We start from the raw sequence: 11320 nt of genomic DNA, 5'->3' as shown, positions 1-11320 counted from the left end.
GAGAGAAACAAAATCTGAGTACCAAAGTAAAATTGCTTCTGATGGTTTGGAATGAGCATTGGATTTGGATATGTTCTGCAACTCCATTTCTGTATCCCATAGCTTCACCCACTTAGGGAGGTGTGGCTCTCAACTGTAGGAAGCCCAGGCTCTAGAGCTCAGTTGACAAAAGCCTCCGTCCTCTCTTTCTACCTGCAGCTGGAAGCTAGAACACATGGAGAAGATGAATGTTTATAATTTGAGGCTGAGCTCTCATTCCACATCGGAGAATTGGCTTTTTTCAGCTATCAGTATCAAACACAGAATAAATGGCCTCATAATACTTTCACTGTTGCTAATAGTAGTAATAAATTCAGATTTTGTACTGACCTCTGTCCCAAAGCACTTCACAAGCATTAAGAGAAGTACAAACTTTCACAAAGATTGCTTTATACAGTCAAAAGCCATTTCCTATGAAATGAAAGGCACTTGCTGTTTAACAGCCCACGGATACATTAGACAACAGTTTACGGCAGGATTATCCAATTGTAACCGAAGGCAGAATTGATTTAAGTCAAGAATGCAATTTACCTCAAATGCTCCTGATCTCCATTTTACATCCCATGTAAAAGGACATTAAGGAGTCCTGTTATTACACAGATCTCTGGGTTCCATCCTGAGTCCTTTTTGGGGAACCAGTGCAAGTGGTGCAAGTCCCTATGTGGAAAGGTATTTATTTGACTCCTGGTCCCAGACTGCTGGGTTAGCCAATGATTTTACTCTTTGTTTTTGTCTTGATTTGCTAGTCAGTCGGTTCAGAGGCCCAACTAATTTGGCTGTCTTTCCCTTTTCCAGTCCTCAGCTTTCTCCTGGTATAGTCCCCTTACACTTGGGATAGAGCAGCGTTTCTTGTCCAACATTTTTCAACAACCACCGTTCTGAGAAACAGTTATAAAAAATGGTTTTAATTGTGACACTGGGGTATTATCTCTTTTGGAGATTTTTCATCATCTACAAATTAAAGACTCTGAGAATTCCTGTAGTAGGTACTGGATGAACTTTGCTTAAATCAGCATTTCCTAGACAAATTCAGTGACTTTCTTTTCTCCCTCTTTTGTAAAACAAATATTAACATCTGGCAAAACTTAGACTCCAAGGAACACTCTTTCAAAAATGCTGTTTTACAGTGTCTCACACATTGATTTAACTACTTCCAGGTTTTCTCATCTGTAGACAAAAATGTTATTAGACTGGAACTTTTCTGATTTCCTTGTCAGTTTCAAAATAACCTGCATATAATGCAAAATGTAGTACTGGAAGAAGTCATTATCAAGGTGACCCTAAGTGTATAAAATAGCAAAATTCTCAGTGTACACTTTCCAGTAAAGTCTCACCAATATTTCAATTGCTTTTTCTCTGCTAAGAACTAGAACTCTATTGTCAATAAAATCTAAGATTTATTGGTAGAGGGATTTTGCCATTACCATGCCATGTGTGCACTTAGTCGTGTCCAACTGTTTGAAACCCCACGGACTGTAGCCCGCCAGGATCTTCTGTCCATGGACTTTTCCAGACAGGAAACTGGAGTGGGTTGCTATTTCCTTCTCCAGGGGATCTTCCCGACTCAGAGATCGAAACCGCCTCTCCTGCTTCTCCTGCATTGGCAGGCGGATTCTTTCATTAGCTGACACAGGAACTGAACTAGAATTCTCCTGAGGAGAGTATGTTCTATATCTCTTCTCTCCTAGATTTTAATTTATCAAACCTCTAGGTATTAGTGATACCAATAGACTCCATACACTACCTAAAATTATCTCAATGTAAATCCTGAATTAGTAATGGCTACAGACTAGAATTATCATTTTGATCTTTAGCAGTCACAATAAGACAAAACCTCTGTCTTTGGCATATAACCAATGAGCACATCAAACAAGCCTAATAGGATAAAAGGAGAGACATCTCAATTTTTTCTTTACATCTCTGGATTATTTCAACACATGCATTCCAGTGATGATTTGGGGAATTTAGACAGATGTTTTCTTCAAGGATAATGGAAGACTTTGGGCCATGGAGGGTCCATATACAGCAATTGCTACTCACTGAAATGTGAGAACCACTAAAAGATCCTTGGCATTTAAAATACATACTTCACTCGTCTTTTTCCTTCCTTTCTTACCTCCGATTTGACATTGATACTGAATTGGTTGGCAAGAAATTTTCGACAGGGTGTGTGAGAAAGGAAGTACCTTGGGGCCATCTACCCATTTAACAAGATTGCACTGGGCCCGTATGGCAGACTAGGTGCTTAGTGCTGGAGACACAGGAGTGGGTGAGAAGGCATATACAGGCGTGGTTCCCTCTTGTGAGCTAGGAGTGTGAAGAAGGACAGTGATGGTGACCACTAAAACACATTGCCAACTCTGTGACTTCAAACTAAGATAGTCTCTGAAGGGAAGGGGTGTGTTTCTCTGACAGCATACATCCAAGGGGCCTGACCTAGAACAACAGGGACATAGACTTCTCAAGTAGGATACACAAGGATTTTGTGATAATTGAGATCCCTGAGTTGGACAGAATATTCCAGGCAAAGGAAAACGTGAACCAGTGTGCAGTGGAATGAAGGGTACTTACAGTATGTGCAAGGAGTAACACGTTATTTTGGGGTACATAGTTCTTGGATAAGTTTGTACATCTTTTGAGGTACACTTTTAGTTGGGAAAAAGGACAGAAGGTGGTTGAGAGGAGACTGAAAAATGGAAAAGAAGTAGATCGAGGAAGTGCTTGAGTTCTGTGCTGAGGAGAGGCATAGCTGCTGCATGTTGTGTTCAGTGCCCATGCAGAGATGGCCAGTCAATTCTAGTTATATTTACTGCTGAGTCCAGAAACTTCAGCCCAGAAATATGCTGTAATTTACTTAGGAATGGTTCTTGAGGTTAAGCCTACTTGCCATTCCTGTTGTAAACAGTGAGATAAGATTATTATTTTTTAAGCACTGTGGGTATATGATTAGCAATGCTTTAGGAGGATCAATGACCACATGATTGATTGTAGAGGAGAGAGAAGAAGTAGGAAAACCAGTTACAAAGAACCTCTAGTAATTCTGTTAATTACTGAGTCATTATTATTGAGTATTCATGTATATTTATGTGTAATAATCTCATTTAGACTTCCTCATAACATCATTGAGGTATTGTTATTCCTGTTTTATAGATAAGGAAAGTGAACTTAATAGTGGTTTACTAGTTAGGCCCTGGTCATGTTGGTAGAAAGTGGCAGAGCTGGACTTGAATTCTGCAAGACTGGAAATTCTATGGCCCTTACTCATTTAATTGGCCTCATTTCATACCACCTCCTCCCTACCTTTCTGTGTTCTAGTCTTAAGATGTTCTTTCAGGATGCACTCTCTTACTGTAGAGCCTTTGCAAAAACACGCATTTCTCTTTCTCTGGAACAACCTTTATCCTTCTTCATCTTCTCACCTCCTTCTGATCAGTCTTCTCAGCTAAGGCATCATTTCTTCAGGGACGTCTTCCCTAAAGATTTCTGCAGCACTCTTCATTTCCTTCAAACTCCTCGCCTCCTTTTGTGCAAACACATTGACTTATGTCATAGTATAATTAATGTCTGTCTTCCCAGTGATCTAAGTTCCTTGAAAGCAAGAACTGCAGTGACCACTTGTCCCAAGAGGACAAGATATGATTTAGGGGAACAGTATACATGTATTAAATCAATTATTCTATATCACCTTCATTTTATAGTTACCATTATACCTCTCACTCTGGTAAGGAGTAAAAGAAAGAACTGATAAATGGTTACAGAGTTATGAGCCCAGAAAATAAGAGTGAAAGTTTCGGGTAAAACATATTGATTTTCTTCTGTCCAAAAAAAAAAAAAAAAAAAATATATATATATATATATATATATATATATATATATATAATTAGCTGGATGCTCCTGGCAGCCCATAAATACAAGAAAGGCATCATTACACTTAGGTGATAAAAGAAGCCTTCTGGGATATTATTAAAAGAATTTGATTATGCCAGATTTCCTTAGGAAACCACTGGACAAATTAAATCACTTTAAATTCATTAAGTAAAATGAAAGGAGAGAGAGAGATTGGGCAATTCTTAAGCAAAAAGCATCAACCAAACTATTCTAATTCAGAAATAAAAACAGGCAACACAAATCCAAAAGACCAGAGAGGTCTGCCAAAGAGAACCATAACAGGTTCCTCAAGTAAAACTTACTACTTTTATCTACCACCAGAATATCAACCAGCCCCTCCGGTGTCTTCAGTTGTGGTTCTTAGACCAAAGAGTGAAAACACAAGGGTTGTTACTGTATGGCTGTACACAATGTTTTCAGATTTGAGTATGCAAAATGAATCTTAAAATACCTTTAAATCAGCTTAGGAAATTCCTTTTAGAAAAGATGTCTCTCTGAGGTACGATGCCTATTTAGCAATTGTCTTTATTCATCAGAAAAGGTGTCAAATGTAGTGTGTTAAAAAAACTAAAATTTTATTTCATTTTATTTTTTTTCATTTAAAATAATGGCTTTAATCGTCATTTTAGGTTAAAATTTTAAATTATAAAGTCACATAAGGTCACTGTATGCATAAAAATGATACAAAAGTCTGAAATTTAAAAAGCTGTCCACTTGTTGCTGTGCCACTGCCAATCTCACTGCCTGTGGAGACAACCCTAAAGATAGTCATTCTGAAAAAGTTTGTTGTGACCTCCACAGTTATGATCAACTGGTTTTTGACAAGGGTACCAAGAGTTTTCAATGAGGAGAGGATAATCTGTTTCACAAATGGTGCTGAAACAGCTGAATGTTCTCATGCAGAAGTACAAAGTTGGACCCCTTTCTCACAGCATATATAAAGTAAACTCAAAACAGATTATAAACCTAAATTATTTAAGAGCTAAAATGATTAATGTGAAATATGAGAGTAAGTGTTTGTGGCTTTAGGTTAGGCAAAGCCATTTTAGATATGATACCAAAAGCACAGGGTAGATGTAAGACAAAAAGACCAGTTTTAATCCAGCAGAATTAAAACAGCTATTTGCAGATTTCTCATGAGAAAACATGGAGGCAAGAAGACAGCAGACTAAATTTAAAATATTGAAAGAAAACAATTGAAGACCCAGAATTGTATAAACAGTAAAAATATCCATCAGGAATAAATCCAAAGTAAAGTCATCATGAGATGGAGGAAAGATGGGAGAATTTGTTTCCTACATCTTTGTTCTGCTAGAAGCACTGAAGGAAAATGACCCCAGAAGGAAGCTTAAAACTCCAAGAATGAAGGAACAGTAACAGAAATGGTAAATATGAAAGATCACTTTTCTTCTCTTAAATTCTTTAACATTGCCATTTGAAAATTAAAAACATAATACTGTCCAGTGGGTTTTTTGATGTAATATATCTGATAGGCGTAAGATGGAAGAAGAGGATAAAGGAAACTATAAGGTTAGAAGGCTTCCATATTTTGCTTGAACTGGTAAAATATTAACCCTAAGTAGAACTTTGAAAGTTAAATTTGTTTATATTTAATCCCTGGAAAAAACCCACTAAAATTAAAAATAATTCAGATACATAGTCAAATAGCTAATAAATAAATATGCAATAAAGTATTCAAATAAGCCAAAAGAAGACAAGAAATGTGGAATATAGAAACAAAAGAAGGGGGAACAAGCAGAAAACTATAAATGGTAGACCTAGATGGCAATCCACTCTAGTATACTTGCCTGGGAAATTTCATGGACAGAGGAGCCTGGTGGGCTACAGTCCTTGGGGTCGCAAAGAGTCTGACATGATTTAGTGACTAAAACAAGCAAAACAAATTCAGTTATATCAATAACTATATAAAATGTAAGACATATAAATATCAATTAAGAGATAGAGGTTTTCAGGATGAATAAAAGAATAAGACTCAAAGATCAGATGGTTTTTTACTAGGAATGAAAGGCTGAATCAACAACAACAAAAAAATCAATATATGTTATTCATAAATTAACAGACAAATAAAGAAAAAGTTTCTAATCACAGAAATAGATACAGAAAAAGTATTGGATAAATTTCAATATAAATTCTGATTACAAAATTCTCAGCAAACTAGGAATAGAAAGGAGCTTGCTCAATCTAATAAAATGCAACTACCAGAATCCACAGATAGTATTATACCTATTGGTGAAAGATTAAATATTTTCCCTCTAATTATCAGAAAAAAAGGGAGGTTTGTTTTCTCTTGTCCCTTCTATATAACATTGTACTAGAAGTTCTCGTCAATTGCAATAATGCAAGAAAAATAAAAGACATCTTGAATGGAAAGCAGGAAATAAAATTGTCTTTATTAATACATGATATAAATAGATATGTAGATAACACCTTCCCCAAAAAATGTCTTAGAGCTAGTATGTGAATTTATGGAGTTTACAAGGGCTTCACCAACTCAATGGACGTGAGTTTGAGTAAACTCTGGGAGTTCGTGATGGACAGGGAGGCCTGGCATGCTGCACTCCATGGGGTAGCAGAGTCAGACACGACTGAGCGACTGAACTGAATTGAACTGAACAAGGGCTTCCCAGGTGGCGCTAGTGGTGAAGAATCTGCCTGTCAATTCAGGAGACACAAGAGACACGGCTTTGTTTCCTGGGTTGGGAAGATCCGGTGGAAGAGGACTTGGCAACCCACTCTAGTGCTCTTCCCTGGGAAATCTCATGGACAGAAGAGTCTGGCAGACTACAGTCTGTGGGGTCACAAAGAGTTGTACACGACTGAGCATGGCATAGCATGGAGTTTACAGGGTACAAAGTTGATACATAAAAATAAATTGGGTGGTCAATAAATTGACTGTGTACTAGCAATGAACAAATGAACATTTAGAAAATATACTATGATTTACAAAGGCATCAGAAAACAAGAAACATTTATGTATAAATTTAACAAAATGTCCTAGGACTAAAGCTGTAAGGAACCATAATATACTGCTACGTAGTGCATCACTTTTTTCTATGGTCCCCTACATTGACATATGTAAGTGAATTGTTTTCTTAAAAAAATCTCAGGGTTTTCTTTTGATTGTGTTGGGTCTTTGTCGCCTCACACAGGCTTTCTCTAGTTGCAGCAAGCAGGGGTACTCCTCGTTGCAATGCATGGGCTTCTCATTGCTGTGGAGCATAGGCTGTAAGCATGGGCTTCAGTAGTTACAGCACAGGCTTAGTTGCCCCTCGGGATGTGAGATCTTCCCAGTCCAGGGATCAGACTCATATCCCCTGCAGTGGCAGGCAGATTCTTAACCACTAGACCACCAGGGAAGTCCAAAATCTCAGTCTTTTAATTGTGTTATTTATTTCTGTCTGTCACTGAAAATACGTTTCCTGGTATAAGTCACTCTAATTAAGCCAAATAGTTCTGGTAGAAAATAAGAGTTCTTCCCAGACAAGCAGATTAAGTATATCATTAGCAGATTTAATAACAACCCTTTATGCAAGACAGTAAAAAAGACACAGATGTAAAGAACAGACTTTTGAAAAAAAAAAAAAAAAAGAACAGACTTTTGGACTATGTGGGAGAAGGCAAGGGTGGGACGATTTGAGAGAATATCATTGAAATATGTATATCACCATATGTAACATAGATGGCTGTATATTGTCCTCCTGCTTATTTAACTTATATGCAAAGTACATCATGCAAAATGCTGGGCTGGATGAAGCACAAGCTGGAATCTAGGTTGCTGGGAGAAATATCAATAACCTCAGATATGTAGATGACACGACCCTTATGGCAGAAAGTGAAGAAGAACTAAAGAGCCTCTTGATGAAAGTGAAAGAGGAGAGTGAAAAAGTTGGCTTAAAGTTCAACATTTAGAAAACTAAGATCATGGCATCTGGTCCCATCACTTCATGGCAAATAGATGGGGAAACAGTGGAAACAGTGGCTGACTTTATTTTTCTGGGCTCCAAAATCACTGCAGATGGTGACTGCAGCCATGAAATTAAAAGACACTTGCTCCTTGGAAGAAAAGCTATGACCAACCTAGACAGCTTATTAAAAAGCAGAGACATTACTTTGCCAACAAAGGTCCGTCTAGTCAAAGCTATGGTTTTTTCAGTAGTCATGTATGGATGTGAGTTGGACCAAAAGAAAGCTGAGCAGCAAAGAATTGATGCTTTTGAACTGTGGTGTTGGAGAAGACTCTTGAGAGTCCCTTGGACTGCAAGGAGATCCAACCAGTCCATCTTAAAGGAGATCAGTCCTGAATATTCATTGGAAAGACTCATGCTGAAACTGAAACCCCAGTACTCTGACCACCTGATGCGAAGAACTGACTCATTGGAAAATACCCTGATGCTGGGAAAGATTGAGGGCAGGAGGAGAAGGGGATGACAGAGGATGAGACGGTTGGATGGCATCATTGACTCGATGGACATGTGTTTGAGCAAGCTCCGGGAGTTGGTGATGGAAACAGGGAAGCCTGACATGCTGCAGTCCATAGGATAGCAAAGAGTTGGACACAACTGAGCAACTGAACTGAACATAGATGACCAGTGCAAGTTTGATGCATGAAGCAGGGTACTCAAAGCTGGTGCTCTGGGACAACCCAGAGGGATGGGGTGGGGAGGGAGGTGGGAGGAGGGTTCAGGATGGGGGGACACATGTATACCCATGGCTGATTCTTGTCGATGTTTGGCAAAAACCACCACATTATTGTAAAGTAATTAGCCTCCAATTAAAATAAATAAATAAATATTTTTTTAAAAGCGTCCGCTACTGTTCATTGAAAAGCAGAGACATTACTTTGCCAACAAAGGTCCATCTAGTCAAGGCTATGGTTTTTCCAGTGGTCATGTATGGATATGAGAGTTGGACTGTGAAGAAAGCTGAGCACCGAAGAATTGATGCTTTTGAACTGTGGTGTTGGAGAAGACTCTTGAGAGTCCCTTGGACTGTAAGGAGATCCAACCAGTCCATCTTAAAGAGATCAGTCCTGGGTGTTCATTGAAAGGACTGATGCTGAAGCTGAAACTCCAGTACTTTGGCCACCTCATGCGAAGAGTTGACTCATTGGAAAAGATCCTGATGCTTGGAAGGATTGGGGGCAGGAGGAAAAGGGGATGACAGAGGATGAGATGGCTGGATGGCATCACCGACTCGATGGGCATGAGTTTGAGTAAACTCCAGGAGTTGGTGATGGACAGGGAGGCCTGGCGTGCTGCGATTCATGGGGTCGCAAAGAATTGGACACAACTGAGCGACTGAAGTGACTGACTTACTGACTGTTCATTGAAACTCTGTTCCTTACTTCTAGGGTGGTGAAGTTTCTGGGATATCCACACTGATCTAAGAAATAATACATGAGGCAGGGACTCCTGTGACATGTGGCAGAGAGGTAAATTTCCTGAAGGAAGTGAGGGAGCGAGTACCTTTTTGCTAGTTGTATTTGTCAGACTTCTCTGTACTGCTGAGACTTGACCACACAGCAGCTGTACCTGAGGTTTTGGTTGGAGGAAGTGAGAGAAACCTTTGCCTTGCTTCTAGAGAATATGGGATGACTGGGACCTGGGCCTAACTATGAGGAAATTGATTTGGAACAAGTGTTTTGGGACCTTAATAAGGCACAGTATTGAGGGAAAAATTGTTTTAACTTGATGGGGTTGCTGTTTACTGAGTCCCTGCATATTCTTGATAATGTGTTGTATGCTAATAAGATGTATTATGGAATGAGAGACCTTAACTTACAGTCTTATTGAAGCAGGAAAAACTAATCCAACCATGGAGAGTGAAACATTTATTGCAAATGAATATTCAGATTTTACAAATATGTCTACTTCCTTAGTAGAAAAATTGCTTGAGTACAGGAGTATTCGAGACAATCCTGATCATTAAGTAAAGGCAGTGGCAGTGGTAAACTGAAGCAAGGCATGACTGAAATTTCCTGGGGCAGGTGCATGTTCGTGTCTGTCTTTAAAGCACCTCTGCATCCCGAGATACTTCTTTACCTGAGCCCTTCTGATTCCTGCTCAAACACTCCAGGCGTCTTGAACCAGGGAAGGGAAGGAAAGGTAGTAGTAGAACAAGGAGAGTGAGTGATAGTTGCTCAGTTACGCCTGACTCTTTGCAACCCCATGGACTATATAGCCTGCCAGGCTCCTCTGTCCATGAAATTCTCCAGGCAAGATTGCTGGAGTGGGTTGCCATTTCCTTCTCCAGGGTGAGGGAGAGAAAGGAGAACAAGGTGTCAAGTGACGCTATGACTAGTGTTACATAGTATCTATAATGGTCTTTATGAACTTCCAAGTACTCTCCCATGTAATGGTTTTGCTGGTCCTTCCCAGGTCATCTGCATTTGTCCACTCATATTTTGGGGGATGGAACATGTCCATTATTTAATTCTGAGTGTGTACCAAGCTGTCACTGTAGGCTGCCAATCTAGATTTCTGGCACAGCGTCACAGTTGCGGTACACCATGGGTGGTCATGCAGTCTGTATCTGTTTGCTTTTCCATCTGAAAATCGATCACTAAAACCTCAAAACTTATTCTTAGACACCCATACATAGACAACATGGACTCCTGCAGGTTATTGGAATGGAAAAGTGGGGGGAGGTTACAATGTTATGCCTCATTTGCAGAACTATCTTTCTGATGGGATTTGTAAGTTAAGCCCCCCTGGAGGAATACAGTTTTTTTTTGTTTTCTTTTTTTAAACAGGTTCCATTCTGGCTTGCTAGGTAAACAGAACACTTCTCAAAGAAATTTATGTATTTATATGTAGGCTGGAGATGAAATTGTTTTTGAAATTCACTACTTAGTGGGCAAAATACAGCTCTAACTCATTCTAGATACAGAATTTACAAAGACTCTGCCTGGGGAATTGATGGAAGGTCATCTTAAAAGAAAAAACAGAAAGAAAACAGAGAAGACTGTCAGATGTGTAAGTATCCACTTACAGTGGACACTGCCCATCCCCATGTGGGCAGTGATGGGGATGAGAAGATGCCTACTTTGCGCAGCGAGGTGATCACATGGATCTCCAGACTCAGCCACTGGGATATGCCTTGTTGTTTCTGACTTTCATGGTCTTGTGTATTCCTCTGCTTCTTAGCCTACAGCTTTTCTAAAGCACTAAGATGTTGTTTGAAATAAGCAGCAGTGAGTTGGACAATAGAAGCAATGGGCAAGAATTGTCTCACTATTTTTGAATTTAGAAAAAGGATAACGTTTACTAATGTGACTACTTTATGGCTTTCCAGTGGTATATACAAAACATTTTATCATCTCAGCTTTTTAAGTTTGGTTCTGTCACTCATCAAATGAAGGTCATTAAGTTGC

This window comes from Cervus canadensis, chromosome 4 (genome assembly GCF_019320065.1).
Source record: "Cervus canadensis isolate Bull #8, Minnesota chromosome 4, ASM1932006v1, whole genome shotgun sequence".
Lineage (NCBI taxonomy): Eukaryota > Metazoa > Chordata > Mammalia > Artiodactyla > Cervidae > Cervus > Cervus canadensis.
Note: the sequence above shows the minus strand (reverse complement) of the source record.